The 22227-nt window shown below is 40.7% G+C and overlaps 1 long non-coding RNA gene across 1 annotated transcript in view; it reads right to left on the bottom strand.

Annotated features, from left to right (window-relative positions):
- Positions 1 to 22227, bottom strand: part of LOC142894843 (uncharacterized) — a 393438-nt gene that overhangs the window by 194871 nt on the left and 176340 nt on the right. The gene's annotated exons all lie outside the window — the stretch shown is intronic.

Raw genomic sequence — 22227 nt, 5'->3', positions numbered from 1 at the left:
TAACACGGCGAAGACGGGAAAGAACGCATGCAAAAAGACGATGTGGATAAACAAGGTTGAACTTCTGCTTCGAGTTACTTACTTACTATCTCCACCATCTTTATAACGTATCCACAAAGGTATTTGCGCTAATGATATGCAGGCGCAAAAACATCCAGAAATGCTTTACCCAGTGAGTCAGAAGTACAAATTGCGCTCTAGTAACCCTGCCGCATTTTGCGACCTAGATCTTTGCTTTTCCACTGGCAAGGAGCCTAGTTAGAGCCACGCGTCACCATGAAATATTACTACGTCGACAAAATATGTGGCATACACGGAAATCACAACAACAATGCATGAATGACATCAAGCATCTATTGAACTCCTGAAACCTGGTGCTGTTATGATTGGTCATAAATCTGTTAAAACAGTTTCCCAACTAATCCCTCCAATTGACCTGACTTAGTACAATAACCAACACAGTGCATTTATGATGTTTGTATGGTAATTGAACTTCTGCAATGTAATGTTTTCCTGTTTCGTTCTTTGTTTTGGTTTTGTTTTTTTTGGTTTTTGTTTTTTGTTTTTTGCAGGAAGAGCTCTTAAAAACACACTGGAAACTAAATCAGTGTGCATAACCAGATTTCACTGATGGTGCTGGAAGCTGGCACCAAACCTACTTGTAATGGATTACTGTGAATGAGAAATGATATCAGTTTTTTTTTTCCTGGATCCACAGGAAGCAACAAGCCACTCAGCTCATCCAGCATTAGGTCACCTGTTTATCGACACCCAAGGAACAGAGCTCAGTCGGCAAACACAAGAAATTCGACCCCCGTTTCAGCATCGACAGCGCAAGACTTTATTGTATAATGAGGTCACACTCCAACAAGTGGGCTGTGATTCTGTGACTTCCGACCTGGCAGAAGTCGGGGGTGTGACTGCGCTGCATCATTTTGCAGGTCATCATTCATTAGTTTCAGATGCGCTTTTTCGTGCAGTGCGACTTGATCTAATTATTTGTGGGAGTCCTGTGAACAGAAATAGCTCCACTGCAGTCAAAGGTAATTTGAGGTCAGCAGTGGTAGGGCAGGCATATGACGCTCCCCCCAGCACAGTGAGCTCCTGATCCAGAGAGCACAGATATGAGAGAAGAGCGTCAGAGAGTGGCTGTTTTGTTGAGAAAGTTAGACCGGTGTTAAGATTAAAGGTCAAAGTTCAACAGCTGTATTGCTGCACGGTGGGGGCCTTGGGCAGCTGCCATGTCAGCGGCATCTGGCCAGTCTGCCTGTGTGTGTGTGTGTGTGTGTGTGTGTGTGTGTGTGTGTGTGTATTTGTGCGCTCAAGAGAGGCGGTTCATGTCATGGCTCACTAAAAGTCTTTGAAGGGCTGAGAGATTATCGCCAAAGCGAGAGTGCTCGCAGCTGCGTCTGGCGGCATGTCATGGTTCGTATGAGAGCGCCTTTGTTTATTGTGTCCCGTCAAGTTCTGCACGAGCACGAGAGCTGCAGCAGTACATAGAGTTTACTCATTGGATGCGTGAAGTGAATGAAGGTGATTGAAGTGAACGGAGGTCAGAACCGTCCAAACTGTGTGCCTGTGTGTGTGTGTGTGGGAGGGTTGGGACATTATTACAATAACTCGATAATTAACGCACAAAAAATTACAGCGTTAAAAAATATATTGCATTTTATTTTATACTCCAGACAACACGGAACATACTTGTCACGAGTTTCCGGCAATACGGATTATAGTGACGCACTGAGTGGCACTCGACAAGCGGAAGTCAGAGTGTTAGTAGAAGTAGTAGTAGTAGTAGTAGTAGTAGTAGTAGTAGTAGTAGTGGTAGTAGTAGTAGTTGGGCTAACAAGTTACCTGTGCTAACAACAAACGTGATGGATGACAATGATAGTGTTGTCGTGCTAAGCCCGGTGGATGGGAAATTTACTTTCAAAAGATTGGATGGAAGCCTGGATGAGAGAGCTGTTCTGTGCAAACAATGGCAGTTTGCGTTCCACCGCAGTTATTCAAGCCTGTGGTACCACCTGAATGCAAAACACGTAGCGGCTAGTACAAGCACCAGAGCTAACAAGAACGTCAAAGCGCAGAATAAACCAAGCATAGTTGCCAACCAGATGTTGCAAAATTATTCACATTCTCTATTTAAGTAGGAGTACAGATACTTGTTTAAAAAAAAAAACAATTTTTAAATGAAATTCGGTACTGAAGTACTAATTCAACTCATTTACTCATAGTACTGGAGTTCTGAAATGTATAAATAAAACATTTTGGAGCCATTAAAGAAACAATACATTTGTTGATGACTTTGAAAAAAATTAAAAATTAAAACGGTAGAATAATCTGGAGTCAAATGACCAGAGGTCTAGCTTGAGCATCTGGGTCATTTTGAAAAGCTTTGCTACTCTCAATAGTACAATTTTGTTCTTTTTCTACTGCAGCACAACCAAACTGCAATCAGTCATAGTTATGACCAACAAACCATTATTGGATGTTTACACTATTATTATAATCAATTGGCAATTGTACTGAAAATGTACTAAACAGTGACCCCACAGCCGAAATAATCTCCCTTTAAGATATGAACTACACACCAGCAGAGTTCAAATAGCTCCACTTCAAGCAGCAACAACTATAAGGAGTGAATTTCTTATTCTTATTTTGAGTACTTATAAACGCAAAGGTAATAGGCATATTTTGTAATGTAACAAGGAGAAAATACAGATGTGTACAAATTTAGGGAGTAAAAGTAAAAAATTAATGAAAGAATTCCTCAAGTACAATACAGATACCCGAAAAATCTATTTAAATACTTCCAAACCTCTGTTACCAACTAAATAGTAGGTACCAACTCAATATTTGAGTTGGTAACTACTAGCCAAACTTTCTCGTTTTTACTTCTCCACATCTGCTCTAAACTGGATGAGATCTTACCTTGCTGACAGAAAACAATGTGTTGTGGCCAGTGGTGTCAAATCCCCTTACCTGACTGTACTATGGGGGTCCCTCAGGGCTCCCTACTTAGACCTATTCTGTTTTCTTTGTATATTAATGATTTTTATTTTTTTGAGGTAAGCGATGGTTTTCAAGCTCAGTTGTATGCTGATGATGCTGTCATCTTCACACCCGCGAAAAACCTTGTAGAAGCAGCTCAAATACTGCGATGGCTCAAGTTCAAACATGGCTCACCAACTCATGTTTATCATTAAACGTCAAAATAAAAAAAGTGAGTATTATGTTTTCTAAACTCCCAACAATGATCAAACATTCTGGTGTACACTCAAAAAACTAGTTCAAGCCCTTCTTTGAGTTGACACATATTTCATTATTTTAGTTTTCCTAAATATATCTATTAAAACATGTAAACATATACATTTATTTAAGATAAAGTAATAGCTTCACTTTGACAATCATGAACTGAAATCCAATGCGTTTCATTGAATTGTGCCCACCCATTGCGCATGTGCGATACATTGCGATTTTCCCGCTTCTCTCAATGTAGTCTTCTCCTCCGACACGTCTACGGGTTATATACTAAGCCACCTAAATCTATTTTGAATCCACTCATTGGTAAGTACAAATCATGTTGTATTTCAAAAGCTTGTTGTTAAGCGACCGTAAAGCCTGATGAGTTTTACCGCCAGTGAGGGTAATAGTTTTGCCGTGAGTCAGTGATGTGCTAGCTAAGATACAGGAGTATTTAGGTGGTATTTTTCCTTGACTTTTACTTGAGTACCTTATTTTACAGTTTTACACGGAAACGGAATTTAAACTGATATTGACAGTTTTCGGAAACGCTCCTGGAAAAAAAACACTTACGTAAAGCCGTCTTCAAAAACAAATTCACATTGAGACGCTGGGAACGACTGAAAATTATGTAGTACCTATGTCAGTCCTGGTTTGGTGCCGCGCATTTACTTCCTAAAGGCAGAGGAAGGAGATGAAGAAGAACACCGAGAGTATGGGGTTTTAGCAGCTCGCTAACTAAAGCGCCACTGACAACAGTAAAAAAAAGCTTGGTCAGATGAACTTGTGCTTCGACGTGCGTTAGAATAAAATGCCTTAAAAGTTGCATGTTGAGGTTAACTGAGAGTCGTAGCAGTTGAAGTTCCCTGGCATTTTTGTAATTTACGTTTCTTTTACCAATATCTTAGTCAATGAAAAGTAAAACGGGATGTTTGCAAATCGCTTTGTTATCGCTTATCACTTTGCACACAATCCACGAGCACCGGGTGTTTTGCTCACTATTGTTTGCGGTTTGTTGTAATGGATGTTAATGTAGGGTGACCAAACGTCCTCTTTTGCCCGGACATGTCCACTTTTTACTGTCTGGGGTTATTTTTATAACACATTTTCATGAATTTATAAAAACATCCCCGGACGCCCCGGGCAGGATGTAAAAAGTGGACATGTCCCGGCAAAAGAGGACGTTTGGTCACCTGAGTTAATGGGAAGACTGCAAGCTCATTTGTAAAATTACTACAAACATAACATAACTCATGCCCGACGTGCTTGTTCTTGTGAGTAGTTGTCAAGTTGCAAAACGGGGATGGGATTTCAACATGTCACGTCAGCGTTTAAAAAAAAAAAGATTGTTTTCGTCGTTTCACACAAAGCCAAGCAGTGCGTCGTTTTCAAAGTTATCCAGCATTTCAGAAAGGGGTACCAAATCAAGAAATTATTTCACCGAGGAGTATTATTTTTAAAGAAACTTGTCTATTACACGGTGTCAGAAAACAAAGCCACAAACGCAAGGATATAAACTAAATATGAAAATGGTGGACTTGTCTGTACAGAATAGGTTTTGTTTTGTGTTTATTTTTATTATTATTATTTATTTATTTATGAAATGTGCCTATTGTTTAATGTTTGAATATTCCATCGTGCAACGTATTTGTCTTGTCCTTTGCAGTTTCACAGATTTTACCAAGCCACTGAGGGGCAACCACTCGGTGTTTGTAAGTAATGGACAGCTTCTTAAAAGCTGGAACAAGTTTATTGTGCAAAATTTTCAACAAATTAATCTTTAATTGTGCTTATTGACTTTTCCCTCCTTTTGATAGGACCTTGAATGTGGATGTGGAACTAAGCAACAGATATTTGTTGCTGAGGCATTTCAGGCAAATACAATGGACATTTTAGGGGCAGTTATCGCTTTCCATGCCCATACACTGATTGCCCTTGTACATTTAATACATGTAGCAAGCTATTAAATCACACTTATTAAAAGTCATGCTAAAAAGCCAACCTCAAATTCATTAGAAATGTCTACATTCCAGTATCATGTGTGTTCTTGCAGAGAATTAGCAACAGAAAGAGATTTTTTCCAACACCTAAATGGTCATCTCAGGCGTAATGAGAAAGTTCTGTGTGTGTTTTTAGGCTGTACATTTAAAACCAACGTTTACAGCACATTTCACACACACAAAAACAGGAAATACAACCAGGGCTCTTTAATGAAATACATAATACCATAGAACCAAAACAAAATGTGTTGCAGTCTTTCCTTCTACATGGACTACCCACCATGTAATATTAGCAACAATCAGGTTTAAATTTGATGGGAGATCAGTGTTAAATTCTAACCTATTTATTGCATTTTGAATTTTCACAATTCCTGCACAACCAGATCTTTATTTGTCACCCATGTTTGAGTGTGGTGATATCGATGTAAGGAGGGAGTGCATTCTGCGCAGCCTTGTTATTTACCTCAATGAAGACCCAGATGTGTTTTTCAAAGAGTATTTGGTGAGTTTATTATTTTTTTGATTTATTACTTTTATTAAAACAACTGATGAACTGCTTCATTTATATTTTATATGGTTTTATGGTTTATTTGTTGTTTAGCATTTTGATTACATTTATTTTCGGTGTTTGTGTTGTTCAGCCCACTGCTGTTGAGGATGCAGAAAGGGACATCACTGCCACACTGATGGGGATTTACACAGTCCAAAGAGATTTGCACCAGAAGCCAGAGGATGTGGGAGTTGTGATTGAAGGCATCAAAGTCCTGAACAACCTTGTAAGTGTCACTATGGGCTTCATCATGCTGTTTGGACTCATTTATGCCCTTGAGCAGGCCTTCCCCGAAAATCTTAAGTATACCTCCGAGTTCTTTCAGAAAATCATCATGAACTTGGATGGACACAAGCTGAACATAAAAATACAGCAGCTGAAAATTAAACTCTTTTCATAAGAGCATCAGACTTGGCATATGTTTATTTTAGCTTGATGGCACTGTTTCCATTTTTGTGCTGCTGCTCTGTATGTTAAGTGTTTACATATTATATTTCATACCGGTTTTAGGCATTACATATTACAGTTACAGAAAAAAAAAATATTTACAGTTGGTCCCAACATGTTGCAACTTGCTTCATCCTTGCTGATTGAATCGTCTTTGCTGATAAAGGCCATTTTTTGGGTGTTGTTATTGAGTGTTTTTTTTTTTGTTTGTTTTTTTGTGAATTGACACAAGCCATGATGTTTAGTTTTTAGATCATCAGACATCAAGTGTCATGTGGAAGTTAAATATGTTCTTAAACCACACCTTGGCCTTTGTAAAATTTAAATTGTGTTGCTGTGCTCTAAGTACTAGTAACTACAGTAGATCTAAAGTCAGGAGAGTAATTTGTGTGTGTGAGCGTGTGTGTGTGTGTGTGTGTGTGTGTGTGTGCGCACGCGAGAGAGAGAAAGTGGTGGTCAAATGAAAATGAATGAAATAATTTTTTTTTAAGCGAAGTATATTAATTTGTGTTGGTCAACTGTAAATCAGTGTAGGTCTCTTAATGGAATAATTTTATTCTACATTGACAAAATCTCATTCGGCCAACTCAATTTCGTTAAGATACAGGGAGATACTTATATTGCATTGGGGCTACATGAATTTATTGGGTGGAAAAACTGCCCACAATTTATTTGTGTTCCTCCAATGAGTTAATTTTTTTATTTTATTTTTTTATATCACATATATTTGTGGGAGAAGAGGAGATTGTATCGGTCACTGAGTTTAAATACCTTGGAGTTATCGTCGATTCGACACTCTTTCAAGAAGCACATTAAAAAATTAGGCAACTCTGTTAAATGGTGTAGTGGATGGAGGATGATTGTTTAATCTAACCGATCAAACTCCCTAAGGAATGAAACGGATGACAAATATATAAACATGGATTTTACACGCAGTTCCTACTCTGACCGCTAGAGGGACAGAGGGAAGAATATTTTATAAATTTTACAGAACCACACATATATATATATATATATATATATATATATATATATATATATATATATATATATATATATATATATATATATATATATATATATATATATATATATATATATACATATACATATATATATATATATATACATACATACATACATACATACATATGCCTGTGATTTTCCAGAGGGAATTGAAATTCCTCTGGCCACTCCAAGACCGCTGGCTGGAGTCCATTGCCGACTTTGGCCATTAACAGGTTAACTGTGGTGGCAAGTTGGGAAACCTGTTTTATATTTTCCAAAAGTAACAGGCCATGTAGCTGAGCCGCTGAAAGATGAAAAAAATATTAATTTGCAGAAGTGTCTTTGTATTTATACACCAAAGAAAAAAATATACATGCATGCATTGTAAACATTCACTGTGATTTTTAATATATATTTTTAATATCTTACGTGTGCAAGGAATTGGTCCTGTTTCATAACCAACTCAAAAGGTTGGCTTGAAGAGGAGGTGGCCTCCAGGCTGTCCACCACCACTGGCTAATTGGGGAAAAGTAAGTAAGTATCTTAGAAGAGAATTATTTACAAATACAAGATTATTAATAACTGTTTGCCCCAAGTGACTGAAATCCACAGATGTTTCCCCACCTGCTGGACCTCCAGCAGTTTCTCCTGTTCCTGAATCAGGTTGAGTCACTGTTTAGAGAAAGATGATAATTGTTGAAAATAACAAGTAAAGAAAAAAATATGAATATTCCATGGACATACACAGATGAACACACTCAAATTTTGAGGGCCACATAAAACTAGATATTATTATACACCAGGATGTTTTCAAAGGAAAGTGGAAAGCAAAAATCTCACTTCCATTCAGTATATGTTTAAGTTTACAACCAAACAAGCGTCCACTGCGTGCGTGTGTGTTTTTGTGTGTGTGCACAGTATGTATACACACACTACAGGATAGTGTGCACACGATTCTGTTCCACATTGAATTGAGATCTGTATTCAAGGAATTAACTAGTTTAAACCAGACCCTTTTAAGTTTTAGCTGAGAAGGTTTTTAGAAAGGTTCAGACAATGCCCATTTCCAAATGCCTCGCCAACGGACGCCACTCAAATGCCTTGGAGCACAATTTGATAGACCCAAAACCCTCAGAACTATCGTTGTGTAAAGTCTGCCTCAAAGGGTGGTAAGAAACAGAGATGGGCTTCAATTGAGTCTGAGCAAAAACTATGCCAGAAGTTTGTTAGGGTTTTTCTGGACTACATATACATGTTTTTATTTTTATTATTTTTTTGATAATATAAAAGCTCACCATGTGAATAGGGGAAACCCATATCGATGTTGTGAAGCCCTTGACTCAGGCTTTGAGGTGGTGGTGGCAGAAATGGCTGTGGTGTTGCATTAGCTAAGCTATTTACTAATACATGACAACAGAGGGAAAATGATAACAAAAAAGGTAGATTGTCAGAAAAGCAGTGAAAAGAAAAAGACAGAACATCATCGTTATAATTTCATTTGTATGATAATTGTGCTACAGAGGAGCACGGATTCCTACCATTGAAGGTGTCTAACTTGCTCCTCACACTCCACACTCCTGACCCATGTTCACTGAGATGCCAGCTTGAGGATAAAGATGTAACAATGAATTATATATTGCAGTTTACATATGACTGTACATTGTTGTAGTTGGCAATTGGATATTAAATTTAAACTTACAGTTAGGGTTTAGAGGGACACTAGGAGGGGTAATAATGGGAACAAATTGTGGTTTTCTTGGGATGACCGCTCTGAAACTATGCTCAGTTTCAGAATCAGGACTGCCGCTTTCAAATTCTGGGTATCTGAAAGAGAGAAAGGCTAATTTGTAATGACAATGAAATGTCATTCCATGGGCAGGTATGAATACAGTCTTTTTTCTTTTTTTTTAGCATTGCATTGAGGTGTAATGTTGATATAACTGACTTGCACCCCACACCCAGTCACATCTTTTGCAGTAATACATTAACTATCCTATGCATGTAACACCCATTAGTTAAATACACAGTGTAATTCTCCTTTGAGTTTCCTTCTTTTTTATTCACAAGACAAGCAGACCAGCACTACAGGAGGGATAAGCGACTTGTCAATTTGAGGACTTTTGCTCTAGGAGGGATTTTTGTTGCTAAAGCTGACCATGAGGACATTAATCCTATCAGGTGAAAACTCTGGCGAGTTAGTGCTATGAGAAATTATCAAGCTTTTACCTGTTTATTTCATTGAATGTATTCTCTATGTATTGTTACAATTCTGTGATAGTTTAAAAAACAAAAACACTGGAGATAAATAAATGTGTGTTGAGGTTGAAAGTATATCTTCTGTGCTCCTGTGAAGAAGAATATTTGTGTTAAAAATTAAGTTCGCACATGCTGTACAGTCAAGTTATTTAACCAAAACATGCAGTTGCCTGCAAATAAAACTTGCATAAGATTATTTTTTTATGATTGAAAGTCATTCATATACAAAATTGTGACTGTTTAAAAAAATGCTGTACATTTAAGCTAAGATTACATTTGTGCACGGTCCCACTAGTGCTTAATGAAGGTTGTTTTTTTTTTTTCTTTTTGTTTTTTGGGGCACTAGATTCTGATGGCGAGCCTTAGCCCATACCAGTGGATGATGGACCATGACACAGGCTTACGTGTGGCGGGTTTGACATCGGTGGAAGTGTCATTGTGCATTGGGAAGAACGTCACTTCTTTCAGATAAGAGAGAAAAACATAAAATCACACTCCCCAGGACAGACAGACAGTGTTACACATACTTTGTTCTTCTCCTTTTTGCGGTTGGTCCTTCATCTTCTGACTGGAGGTCATTTTTATTATAGTCCTTTAGCTTTTGCCTTGCCTCACTGTGGTTTTCTAAATGATTAGAAAAACAAAACAAACACACAGGAACTAACACAACATAAAAAGACATAGGATTGCTCTGTTTGATTTTCTATATATATACCTTTTTCAAATAGTGTTCTTATCTTGAAGGTGTTCCAATCAGGGCCTGGGGCTTCACATCTTTTTATGGCCTTCAAGATTTTTTCATGAGATATAAACGATGGCCAAAAGCATTTGTCATCTTTGATCCATGACTCTGGAACTACTTCTGTGATGTCCTCATCCAGAAAAACTATTCCACAAAACTTCTAAAAAAAAAAAAAATCATATAAAAAGTAACAAAATAAACTTGATGTAAAAAACATAAGTGAACTGATTATGATTTTGAAAAATTAAGTTTATTCCTTCATATGAAACAACGGCATAACACCGTTGCCTCGTTGAAAGGGACAGCTAGACATTTTTGTGAGAAAGAGTTAGACAGTTTGGAGAACTTAATTTCATGGTCCAAGTTGGTTGGGATTACAATACTTAGAACTTCGGAATTAAAAGGATAGGTGAAAAAAATTCCGACCTTCCTGTGCTGTTTGTAAGCAATTAGCATATCACTATGACACTGAATTATATTAATTATTTGACGCACATTTTCGCCTGCCAGAAACATGTTGTTTCTGCATGTTGTGGTCATGGTGAACCTCTCTGATATCAGTTTGTCATACTGATGACAGATCATGTTTGGCACTGGTAGAGGGCCTCGGGCATGTTCTTTGCACAATTTGATGGGTTGGTCACTAGTAACGCCACCATTTGATCCCTCGGACAGGCATCTGATTACTTGGGCCAGGGGGTTGGAGGGTTTGCGTACAAACCCCTTTAGTTTTTGCAAATCATTTTTGTATGGAAAGGATGATATACCATCCAGATTTCCAAAATGTTTTGCATCCTGTGCAAGATGTGTTAACCCATGCACATTGTACACAAGCTGATCTTCTCCATACAGAAGGGCAAAATGCTTGACAAACACATCAAGGAGAATGTTAGCATAATCATTAAGTTTTGTGGCAAAGTAAGGGGAGACCAGCATTGACATGGCTGGCGATAGCAGAAGAAAGTTTGCATATACATCAGCTCTTAACACCTCACGCAACACTACTGGCCCTGTATATAGCAGAAACTGTTGAAACTCTGTTGCCTTCCATCTATTCACTTCAGTTAGTGCTCTTGGCCTTTGAGCAAATTCAGAGGGAATGTGGGGTCTTAAGGCAAGTAGTTTTTTAGAAATTCTGTCCACATCTCTTGTGGGTAGGCGGACAGTCAGAGGACCTTTCATCCAAAGACCAATTAAACGCCTTACCACCCCTAAGCACACCAGGTGCATGTAGTCTATTGGGACTTGGGACACCAAACAAACATTAACATTGGTGAAGGCATGAGGACCTTGGTGGTGGTCCTCATCCTCCTGCCTGGCAAATGCTTCGTCAGATCGTGTCTGGCTATTGAGGAGGGGGTAGGTCATGCGGCGGTTGAGGTACACCCCACTCTGAATACACTTATCACAGCCATAGTAACCATTAAAATACTTTGTTACTTTAACAAATGATTTTGCTGGTGTGTCACATATCAGTGAATGAACTTTTAAAGTTAGCTTTTTTCCCCTCAAATGTAAATCCGTCCTGTAATTGTGATAGCTCATTTGCCAAATCTGTAAGAAAGAATTTTGAGGATTCGGGTTTCTTTATACCTGAGTTCATCCCAATCACGACACAGGTTCTTTCATTGGAATTCCAACCAGCTTTCCTAAAATGGGCCATAACTGTAGACCTGAACTTTTATAAAGTGGCAGGCCATCAATTGACATTTGAAGCCAACAATATCCATCAACCAGCTTATCTTTCCACTGTGAGAGTGTATGTTTTAAAGCCTCAATAATACCAAAGTAGTAGTATTGGCCACCGCAGAGCTCTGATAGGACAATCTCTTCTTGTGTTAAGAGTTCTTGCATCTCTTGGTAGGTCACGGTGGTGTACAGTTAATATTGCCAAGAGAGCTGAAAGTGCCACAAGAGAAATGCCATATGTTAAAGCCCAGTTGGAAAGGTGATTTCTGAGTGTTTCTGGTTCCTCTGTGTCAGATACTTGTTCCGCATCATTATCTTGATAATAAGAACATTCCTCTTGGTTGTCAGATTCAACAGCTGCCATTGAATCGAACCTAAAATTCTCTTCCACCATTTCTTTTTCTGCAACATCGTCTGCCGAAGACTCAGCAATATCATTTGGAGGGATTGTGGCTACAGAGGTTTCCAGCCCAAAATCCGTCAACATTTTCTGAAGGTCCACCCTGGCCCTTCTCGTCAGTGCTGAATTGGAAGCCGGTGTCTTCCGTCTATTCATTTTTAAAATGTCTCTCTCAAAATGACTCAAGTGTAAATTGAAAAAGTGGGCGGAAGTATGGAATTGTGAAATTTATCATTCATGGCATTTAAAATGGACCATTGTACCTTTATGTCAACAGCTTGCATGTTTTCAGCATCTGGAAAATATGTTGTTAGGCATTGTTTTACGACATTGAAAGGATGTTGTCTGGATTAACACAATACAGATATGGGAACAGGTTTAGTATCTATCTCTCTGTCTGTCTATCTCAGGGGTCACCAACCTTTTTGAGCTACCACATGGGTACGCGGTCATGCGAAGGGCTACCAGTTTGAAGAACTCTCCTGAAATAACATGTTTTCTCAGCTTTTACTTATATATTATTATTTTTATTTATTTTTTTATTATTCATCCATACTAAAGGGACTAATCAATTTAATTTCTTACAATTATCTGCAAACATGTTGTGTATAAACAAATATTTTTAATAATTTGATTTTCAATACTGACATTTCTATGAATACACTTCCCCACCCAGGCTGAGCGAGGTTTAAGAGGTCCTGAAAAGGGCAAGGTCAGCCTCAGCACCAGGACTGAATGGGCTTACTTACAAGCTGTACAAGAACTGCCCACAGGTGTCTAAAATCCTATGGAAGCTCATGCGCATTGTGTGGAAGAAGCAATCCATCCCAGCGGAGTGGCAAGAGGCAGTTGGAATTTTCATTCCTAAGGAGCGAAATTCCACCAACATCAGCCAGTTCAGGCCGATTGCATTGCTGAACGTGGAGGGGAAAAGCACGCATCCGTGATCTGGGAGTAGATACAGCGCGCCAAAAGAGAGAAGAGCGACCTACACGTGGTATGGCTCGACCTGGAAAACGCCTACGGCTCAGTTCCACACAAGCTAGTAGAATTTGTGCTGGATTTTTTCCACGTTCCTGGGTGCATCAGAGACATCATCGGCAAGTATTTCGACACCATCCATATGTGCTTCGCAGCAGATGACATCATGACGGGATGGCAGCGATTGGAGGTCGGAATCGCCATGGGTTGCTCAATATCGCCCAGTCTCTTCGTGGCAGCATTCGAAGTGCTACTCATCGGAGTGAGGCAGATGGCCAGAGGCCTGAAATCTCCAACAGGAGGGAGACTCCCCGCTCTCAGAGGGTACATGGACGACGTAACAAGCATCTTACAAACTGCTCCATGTACAGCACGACTCCTAAAGCGCTTCGATGAACTGACAGCCTGGGCAAGGATGAAGATCAAGCCAGCCAAGTCCAGGAGCCTTTCAATCAGGAAAGGGGTGAGGGACGACAGGACTGTCTTCACAGCAGGAGGAGAGAAGATCCCACTCCTAGCAGAGCAGCCCATCCGAAGTCTCGGGAGGGAGTACACATCAGAGCTCGGACAGGCAGATGGGGAGGACGGTGCAGAAACAAGAGAGGGCCTTGCCAAGATCGACAGCAGCCAACTGCCTGGGAAGCTAAAGGTGTGGTGCTACCAGGTCACACTCTTCCATCGCGTGATGTGGCCACTGAAAGTGGGAGAAATGCCATCCTCCACGACCAGTAAGCTGGATGGCATCGCAAACAGTTACATCAGGAAGTGGTTGGGCCTGCCCCGCTGTTTCTCAGACACCGGCTTCTTTGGCAAGAACGTCCTGCAACTCCCTCTGAAGTCCATCAGCACAGGATACAGGCAGGAGAAGGTTCGCCTCGTCCTCGAGCTGAGGGAATCCAGAGACGAAGCAGTGAAGGGCACAGTGGTGACCGTCCGCACTGGGTGGAAGTGGAGGGCCCAGGAGGAAGTGGACCAAGCTGTCTCCAGGCTGCAACACAAGGAGATCATGGGAAGAGCCAAAGTCAGCCAGACAGGGCTGGGCTGGGGGCAACCAGTCCAGTTGTGGTCCGAAGCCACAAGGGAACAGAGGAAGACCATGGTTGTGGAAGAGGTCTCGCAAGTGATGCGGGACCACTACCTCATCAAGGCCGTGTCCCAGGGGAAACAGGGAGCTTGGACTCGGTGGGAGGATACAATCCACAGAGTCGTAACGTGGGCCGACATCTGGCGGACTCCTCAGTCGCGGCTCAGTTTCCTCCTGAGGGCAGCGTACGACACCCTTCCATGCCCTCGGAACCTCGCCCAATGGTTCGGAAGCGAGGGCAAGTGCCCCCTGTGCAGCAAAGACAACGCAGGTCTCCGGCACATCCTGTCAGGGTGCAACGTTGCCCTAACGCAGGGGCGGTTCCGGTGGAGGCACAATCAGGTGCTGAGGAAGTTGGCTGAGCTGTTGGAGAAGTGCAGGGTCGGGGCGAACAACTCCTCAGATCTCCAACGGCCAAACATTGCCTTCATCAAACCAGGAGAGGTAGGGCGGAAGACGGCGGCGGGAAAATCAGCACGCCTGCTTAGCCCTGGAAAGAGCTGGGAAATGCGTGTCGACCTGGTAAAAAAGCTCATCTTCCCAACGCAGATCACACTGACGACGCAAAGACCTGACGTTGTCATGTGGTCCACGGCGGCCAAGAAAGTCCTCATCATAGAGGTGACTGTGCCCTCGGAGGAGGGAATTCCAGTAGCACATGAGCTCAAGTGGTCAAAGTACAGCGGCCTGCAGTTTTAGTATATATGTTTTTGTGTGCGCACACACACACACACACACACACACACACACACACACACACACACACACACACACACACACACACACACACACTGTCAGTCGATTAAAAAATTAATCCGATTAATTGCGTGGTTTTCCATAGTTAACTCACGATTAATTGCAAATTAATCGCATATTTTTTATCTGCTCTAAATCTACTGTAAACAGATATTTTTCCATTTTTTTTAATAATCATAACATGGGAGTAGGCAAATACTTGCTTTCTGCAAATGGAGCATGTTTATTCATGTTGGAGCAATGACAAGTACAACTAACAAAACAAAAGATGCACAGGGTAAAAAAACAACAACAAAGATAACAGATGGGCATAACTGTAACATTACATAGTAATGATTACTAGTACTACCAAAATTTGTATATTTTACTTTTCAACTCGAACTTGAACTATTCATCCCCTTTTTTCAGCAGCCATTAACACAAAAGGATGACCCTTATGCATTGCATCAAACTGTGATGCAGAAAAAATAAATAAATTAAATCAAAACAATAAATAAAGTGTGCATTAAACAGGGGGCAGTGCAATACAGAACTGGACTCAAATAATATAGTGCAGTTAGGCAGTATAGCCTATAACAGCTGTTCAGCATCCATAGTAATCCACAGTCAGTTCCATAATCATGCATAGTCAGTACAATAATCATCCAGTCAGTGTCATATTCGTCCATAGTCAGTATAATATATATGATATCGCGCAGACCCTCGTCCTCCACGACATTAATTGGCCATTAATTGAACATTAATGGAAAGTTGGCGTGTGGTGGACGCGGCCAGTGCTGTCCGTGCCACACCATCCAACGTGGTTTGCTTTACCTTAGAAGGGGGTGGAGGGCTCTCCGCGTCAGCTGTATGCTTCGCAGACAAGTGATACATAAGACTGCTCGTACTCCGGTGGAAACTAAATACAGCTTTACAGTAAATGCATATCACTTTTGTCCTGTCAAGACTGCCATCTGGCAGGGTTTTGAAGTGGAACTTTCCATTTACAATTGACGCCTTATCCAGGTTAGTCCTTCCTAGTAGCTCATCTACGCTCAGTGTCATTTTCTTTTTTTGTTGTGTTTACAAGCCGGCTGCAAGCGTGTGACTGTGTGCTGTGAGTCAATTCATTTCCCGATTCCACAATCTACGGAGTGGCCAAAGGTTCAAAAAGCACCGTGTGCGTTAATTGAGGGATAAAAAAAAATTGTCTGATTCTGAACAAAAGATGAACGCGTTCTATCGCATACATCAATGAAATGTACAGACAACATTACATATTTGACCACTTATTTTCTGACATTTTAGGGGAAGCTGAGCTTCCCTTGCAGTCTTAGAGCAATCGCCTCTGCACATGACCGAGACAAGCGCCTTCATATGTTTCAAGGGTTGAGCCATAGATGGATGTGACCGAAAGAATCTGATAATTATTCAAAATAAAATTATTCAGACTCAGATAAAGCATAAAATGGAAATTATTTAACGGAAATTATTATTTCTGTGCAGCCCAGTAACAAATGACCCACTGACTGGTACCGGTCCGCAGCCCGGGGGTTGAGGACCGCTGATTTATTGGGTGGTCGATATGTTTTGTTGCCACAGCAGGATAACATCTCATCACATTTTCATTCCATGGGTCTGGGAAAACCCATTAAAGAGTGTAGGGGAAAATCATTTTTGCCACAAATATATATTTTTCAAAAAATTAATAAATAAACAACATCCCAAGTTAACAGTCTCAGATTCTTCCAACAAGACATTGTTCTTCTGAATCAGACAAGACGCACACACGCGCACACACGCACTTTGGTTCAGTAAGTCTGTTGGCACACTGCTAAAAAGGAGGCCTGTGCACTGACCAGAAGCTCCTCCTCCCTCCACACTCTGGGTAATGGAAAAAATTATGGTGGAATTCCAGACTGCAAGCAAGTATGTGCACTTTGACCCCCATCTCTGTACTGCTTGAATTTGCAGATCTAAAAATAGGCAATCCTGAAAATAATCAGACTCTCGTGTCTCTGACGGGGTAGGGCCTCAGCCACGTAATGACGTACGAAGACTTACTCAATATGATGTTTTATCCCCAGCCTAACATGGGGATTTGTCAAGTAGACCTGATGTATGGATCCCAAGAGAGTCGTCTTCGTTACTGAGGGTATTTAGCATGAGAACTGTTTCATTAGTGCAGTTGTTCTTAAACTCTCCCCCATTTTCTGCCCCCCTTTTAAGGAAGAAAATTTTTCATGACCCCCCCCACCCTGACAAAATAGGCAGTTTTCACCTTTACACCTACACAGTGCAATTCTGTATATGACTTTGTATTATGCCAAAACTGCTTTGCTGTTCACTGATGAAGTTTTTACAAAGCTATCTTCCTGCTGGCGGTATTCGCCAAGTCCTCTCTGGAAAAACTCGAGTGGCTTGTTAATGTAGCTGGTGTCACCAAGGGCTAGATCAAGAATGGAGAGCAGCAGTAAATTGAAGCAACTTTGCGGCCGGAATCTATGCCACACTTTCGTATCCTCAAAGGTTTTTGCGCTAATGAACGCAGGACACCCAGAAATGTGGCACTTGAGTCAAAAGCGCAAACTGCGCTCTAGTAACCTCACGGCAATTTGCACAATAGATCATCAGATATTATAGAGTGCACACCTCAATCACAAGAAGTTGAATTTCTGACAGATTACTTTATTTTTGTTGTTGTCAAATAACATGCACATTAGCTTTCTCCTGAAACCTTTCTGGGGTCTGTCGTCCTCTTAAAGGGGCAGTTTTACATGTTCGCCCCAAACAGCAACACTTTGGTGTAACACATACAAAGCTGAACACACATCAGGAATGTTACAATATGTATACAAGTGTGGTTGATTGTGCAGGAAGAACGATCCTGAAACTTCATATAATTTTAATTAGTCTGATTTTAAAAAGAAAAACTCTCATGTGGACTCTGGGCATCACGACCGCTGTCATGATTGGAAGGCAGTCAAAGCGTGTCAGTATATTTATATTCATTCATTCATTTTCGATACCCGCTTAGTCCTGAGCTCAGGGTCACGGGGGTCTGCTGGAGCCTATCCCAGCTGTCTTAGGGCAAAGGCAGGGGACACCCTGGACAAGTCGCCAGTTCATCGCAGGGCCACATAGAAACAAACAACCATTCACACTCACATGCACACCTACGGGCAATTTAGAGTGTTCAATTGACCTCACATGCATGTTTTTGGAGTGTGGGAGGAAGCCGGAGTCCCCGGAGAGAACCCACGCAGACACAGGGAGAACATGCAAACTCCACACAGAAAGGTCCCAGGCCCGGAATAGAACCCACGACCTTCTTGCTGTGAGGCGGCAGCGCTAACCACTGCGCCACCGTGTCGCTCAGTATATTTTTATATATATTATTAATTGTGTTATATATTCTACACTAACCGCCACGTAAGTGCAATTTGTAGCTGTTTAGTGTCGGATCTGATCGAGCAAGTGCAGGTTTCAAGTGTAAGTGAACTTGTAACTTCACGTTCTTAAAAAGTTAAATAAAAATATTAATTTTATTTCTAATAAGGTGTGTGTACAGCGTGTTTAATATTTTCTATACACACACACTCATCAGCTCTTCCGAGAAGAGTGTCGCTCTCACGCCAGTAACACTTTCACAGACCCACCCATCCAGAATTTGTGCAGTCGTGGAAGGAAGGAGTGTGAGCCCTTTAATTGTGTGTGTGTGTGTGTGAGAGAGTGAGTGAGTGAGTGAGTGAGTGAGTGAGTGAGTGAGTGAGAGAGAGAGATTTCAGTGTACATTTCAGTGTAATTTGAGTAGAATGTTTGTGTACAACTTTTAAAACTGTTGGGTTGTTTTAGTAAAGTGATTAATGTTCTCCAACTTATGGTAGAACTGTGGACCTTCCCTGATGGAAAGCACTCCAAAACATGCCTCTGAAACTATGACACTGACACCACATTTATAGCCAAAAATCTCCACGGAGGACTCTTGGTCGAAGTTATGTGCACGCTGCGCAGTCAAGGTGGGAGACAACGTGACACAGCGGTTTGTGTCAACTTATTTGCAATGCAGGGGGTAGGGTCACACTGGAGTGGATGCTTTGTCACTTCTCCTATTTGGCTCAAAACATGATGCGAAAGTTGCGGTTCGAAGTCCAGCTGGATAATATTTTGGACATTTGGATGACACCATCGTGGAGGCATATCTCTTCTGTTCATCTCATCATGTTGCATTTATGGCTACCAAAGGTGTCCATTGGGTGGAATTCTGACTCCAAAATCAACATATGTTCTTTTCATAAAGGTTTCCTCTGCTTCCACTACAATATCCACTGTAATTGTGAGTTTAACAGCATTTTCCAAATCAAAAAGGACACAATGCTTCAGAGAGGCAGCAGAACAAATAAGCCATGATAACTAAGACACTTGAATGCAAGCAAGGAATGAAACAATGTAAAATTGGAACAGGAAGGCTCCTGGGTTTCTAATTTTCTAAGAAAGGGATTTCAAATATACATGACTGACTCAGCTCCCCAGTGGCCGATTGCTCCAGAGCCTCCTTAAAGAAATTTCCGTCTTTCCTGCAGTTTTAGCCCCAAGGCCCCTGGAAGTGACCTTTGTACTTCCCACTGCACATCAGAAATACAGCTGGAAGTATAAATCCGCACAGTGCTTGCAGTCTGTCTTATAGGACATATTGTACAAAGTAACCAACGTTGCATCTGTTAGCTTACATTCATTCCATAGAATTAGAAGTGCATCTGATGTGAGATCAAACAAGCAAACAGATTTTCTTTAAAATGCTGTATATAATTTTTTCTTTTTTTAACTTTGCAAACCACAAAGAGACATTCTGTTTGAGGTCAAGGTTTTCTAATGAAAGGCTCTTTTGATCTTATGTTTGAAAGCCAGTGTCAAGTCATGAAGAAATGCAAGAAACAACGACAATAGATGGATATCTATCACTCTGACAGAACAAATGAGTTGTATTTTAAAGCGTTTCATCTTCCGATGTTATTCAAAGTGAATTACTACAAGTATCTTAAAATCACTACAACAATTGGACTTGCCAATTAAGTTATTTTGTTAGTTAGTGAATTGGAATATGTGGGCAATGTTTTTTGTTTCCACCTCCTACATTAATTTCTTGAAAATGCACTGCCATATCAAATTGGGGCCTTATTTTAACCCAACCATGCTGTTCTATTTAGGTCGGCGCACAAAGTTTTTTTTCTCTGCCCGGACTGTAAGACTCACATATTTCCCTACTCCCCGCTCTCATGGGCAAACTGGGTCCCACAGTGCGCAAGCCAATTCTGGAGCTCCCACTGGGTGCTTAATTATATCACCTCATCCTAATTTATCCTCCCTTACCAATTAATTTGGAGCCTGTGATTCTTCCGGGACGGAGGTCAGTTATTTTCTCAAAGAGGCTGACGATGGCCTCAATCCTTCTTAGCTCAAGGAGGACTGACTGACAAGAGTGTTCCTCCTGCACTGGTTCTATTCCCTGTTGAATATTCTTGATCATGTAACTTCAAAGAAAATGTGGGTGCAAAATTGTTTGTGCATACCTGAATAGCTTAATCTATCAACATTCCTGTCAACACAAATACTACAAATGCTGGGTTGTGCTGCTGAGGTGGAGGCAACATAAGGAGCACTTGATGCTGTAGGTGGCCTAAGATTTGCAGGGGTGGGATTGAGAAACCTCAACAGCGCATCTGAAGAGAGGAGTATGTGACACCAGTCTAATGATAAAAGTGATATGATACATAACATGATTTTAAGAAAAATCAAATGAAATATACCGTCAATGGAAAATCTAAGAGATACATGCATGATGTTCACTATGCTGTACATGTGTAATATACAATGTACTTTTTCCTTATATGCAAATTATATAACATTCAATTTTATTGTCATTACAACAAAATGCTGATTATCAGAATGGAAAGAAGTAGTAAACTGCAGTATAATATATAATGTGGGAATGCTAAGTTATGCTATATGAACATGAAGGATGTGCACTTTAACACGGATCTAAAGTTAAACACTATAAACACACTTTAGACAATATGAACTGTAACACAACATACAGCTAGGCTAGGCTTACAGCTATAATAAAGGGGTGGAAAAGGAACAGCATTTTCGCTGCCGCCTCACAGCAAGAAGGTCGTGGGTTCGATTCCGGGCTTGGGACCTTTCTGTGTAGAGTTTGCATGTTCTCCCTGTGTCTGCGTGGGTCTCTCCGGGTTCCCCGGCTTCCTCCCACAGTCCAAAAACATGCATGTGAGGTCAATTGAACATTCTAAATTGTCCGTAGGTGTGCATGTGAGTTTGAATGGTTGTTTGTTTCTATGTGGCCCTGCGATGAAATGGCAACTTGTCCAGGGTTTCACCCTGCCTTCGCCCTAAGACAGCTGGGATAGGCTCCAGCAGAGCCCCGTGACCCTGAGTTTGGGAGTAAGCGGGTATGGAAGATGAATGAATTTACACATTTCCCTGAGGAAAGTAAAGTGGGAGTAGTTACATTACTATTTTCCATAACAGCTTAGGCCCTGCCATAACATTAACTGACATTAAAACTAACACCTCCAGGGAGCAGGTACAGTCTAATTAGTCAAGGGGCGGGGCATCTTAGGAAAGTCACGGGCCATTATTATTATTATTATTATTATTATCATCATTATAATATAGGCTTAGTTGCAGTTAAATGCATTAATTTAATGCAGTTAAATTAATGTGGGCTTATTATCTTCATATTGAGACATAGTACCATCTAGTTTTAAGAATAGGATTTTTTTTTTCTTCCCGCATTTGTGGTGCCCCCAGGATGAACGGCGCCCTTAGCATTTGCCTATACTGCCTATGCCATGGTCCGGCCCTGCCTGGGAGGAAATGTTCTGTTACAATTTTAAGACTTTCTTGAAGAGCTTCAGAGCACTAAAATCAACATTTAATTTGTAATTAATAGATAAAATTGGCTGAAACAATTTATATTTATTAGTCGTTGAAAGGAACAAGGTATGATGAGGGAAAGCATAAGCTTCAGGCGGTCTCAAAATAAATCATGCTGTCAGCATAGTTTTGATA

The sequence above is a fragment of the Nelusetta ayraudi genome, unplaced genomic scaffold (assembly GCF_046127955.1).
Source record: "Nelusetta ayraudi isolate G7.1 ecotype Tasmania unplaced genomic scaffold, CSIRO-AGI_Nayr_v1 ptg000045l, whole genome shotgun sequence".
NCBI lineage: Eukaryota > Metazoa > Chordata > Actinopteri > Tetraodontiformes > Monacanthidae > Nelusetta > Nelusetta ayraudi.
The sequence above is the reverse complement of the archived record's forward strand: the minus strand, read 5'-3'. Positions and strand labels throughout refer to the sequence as shown.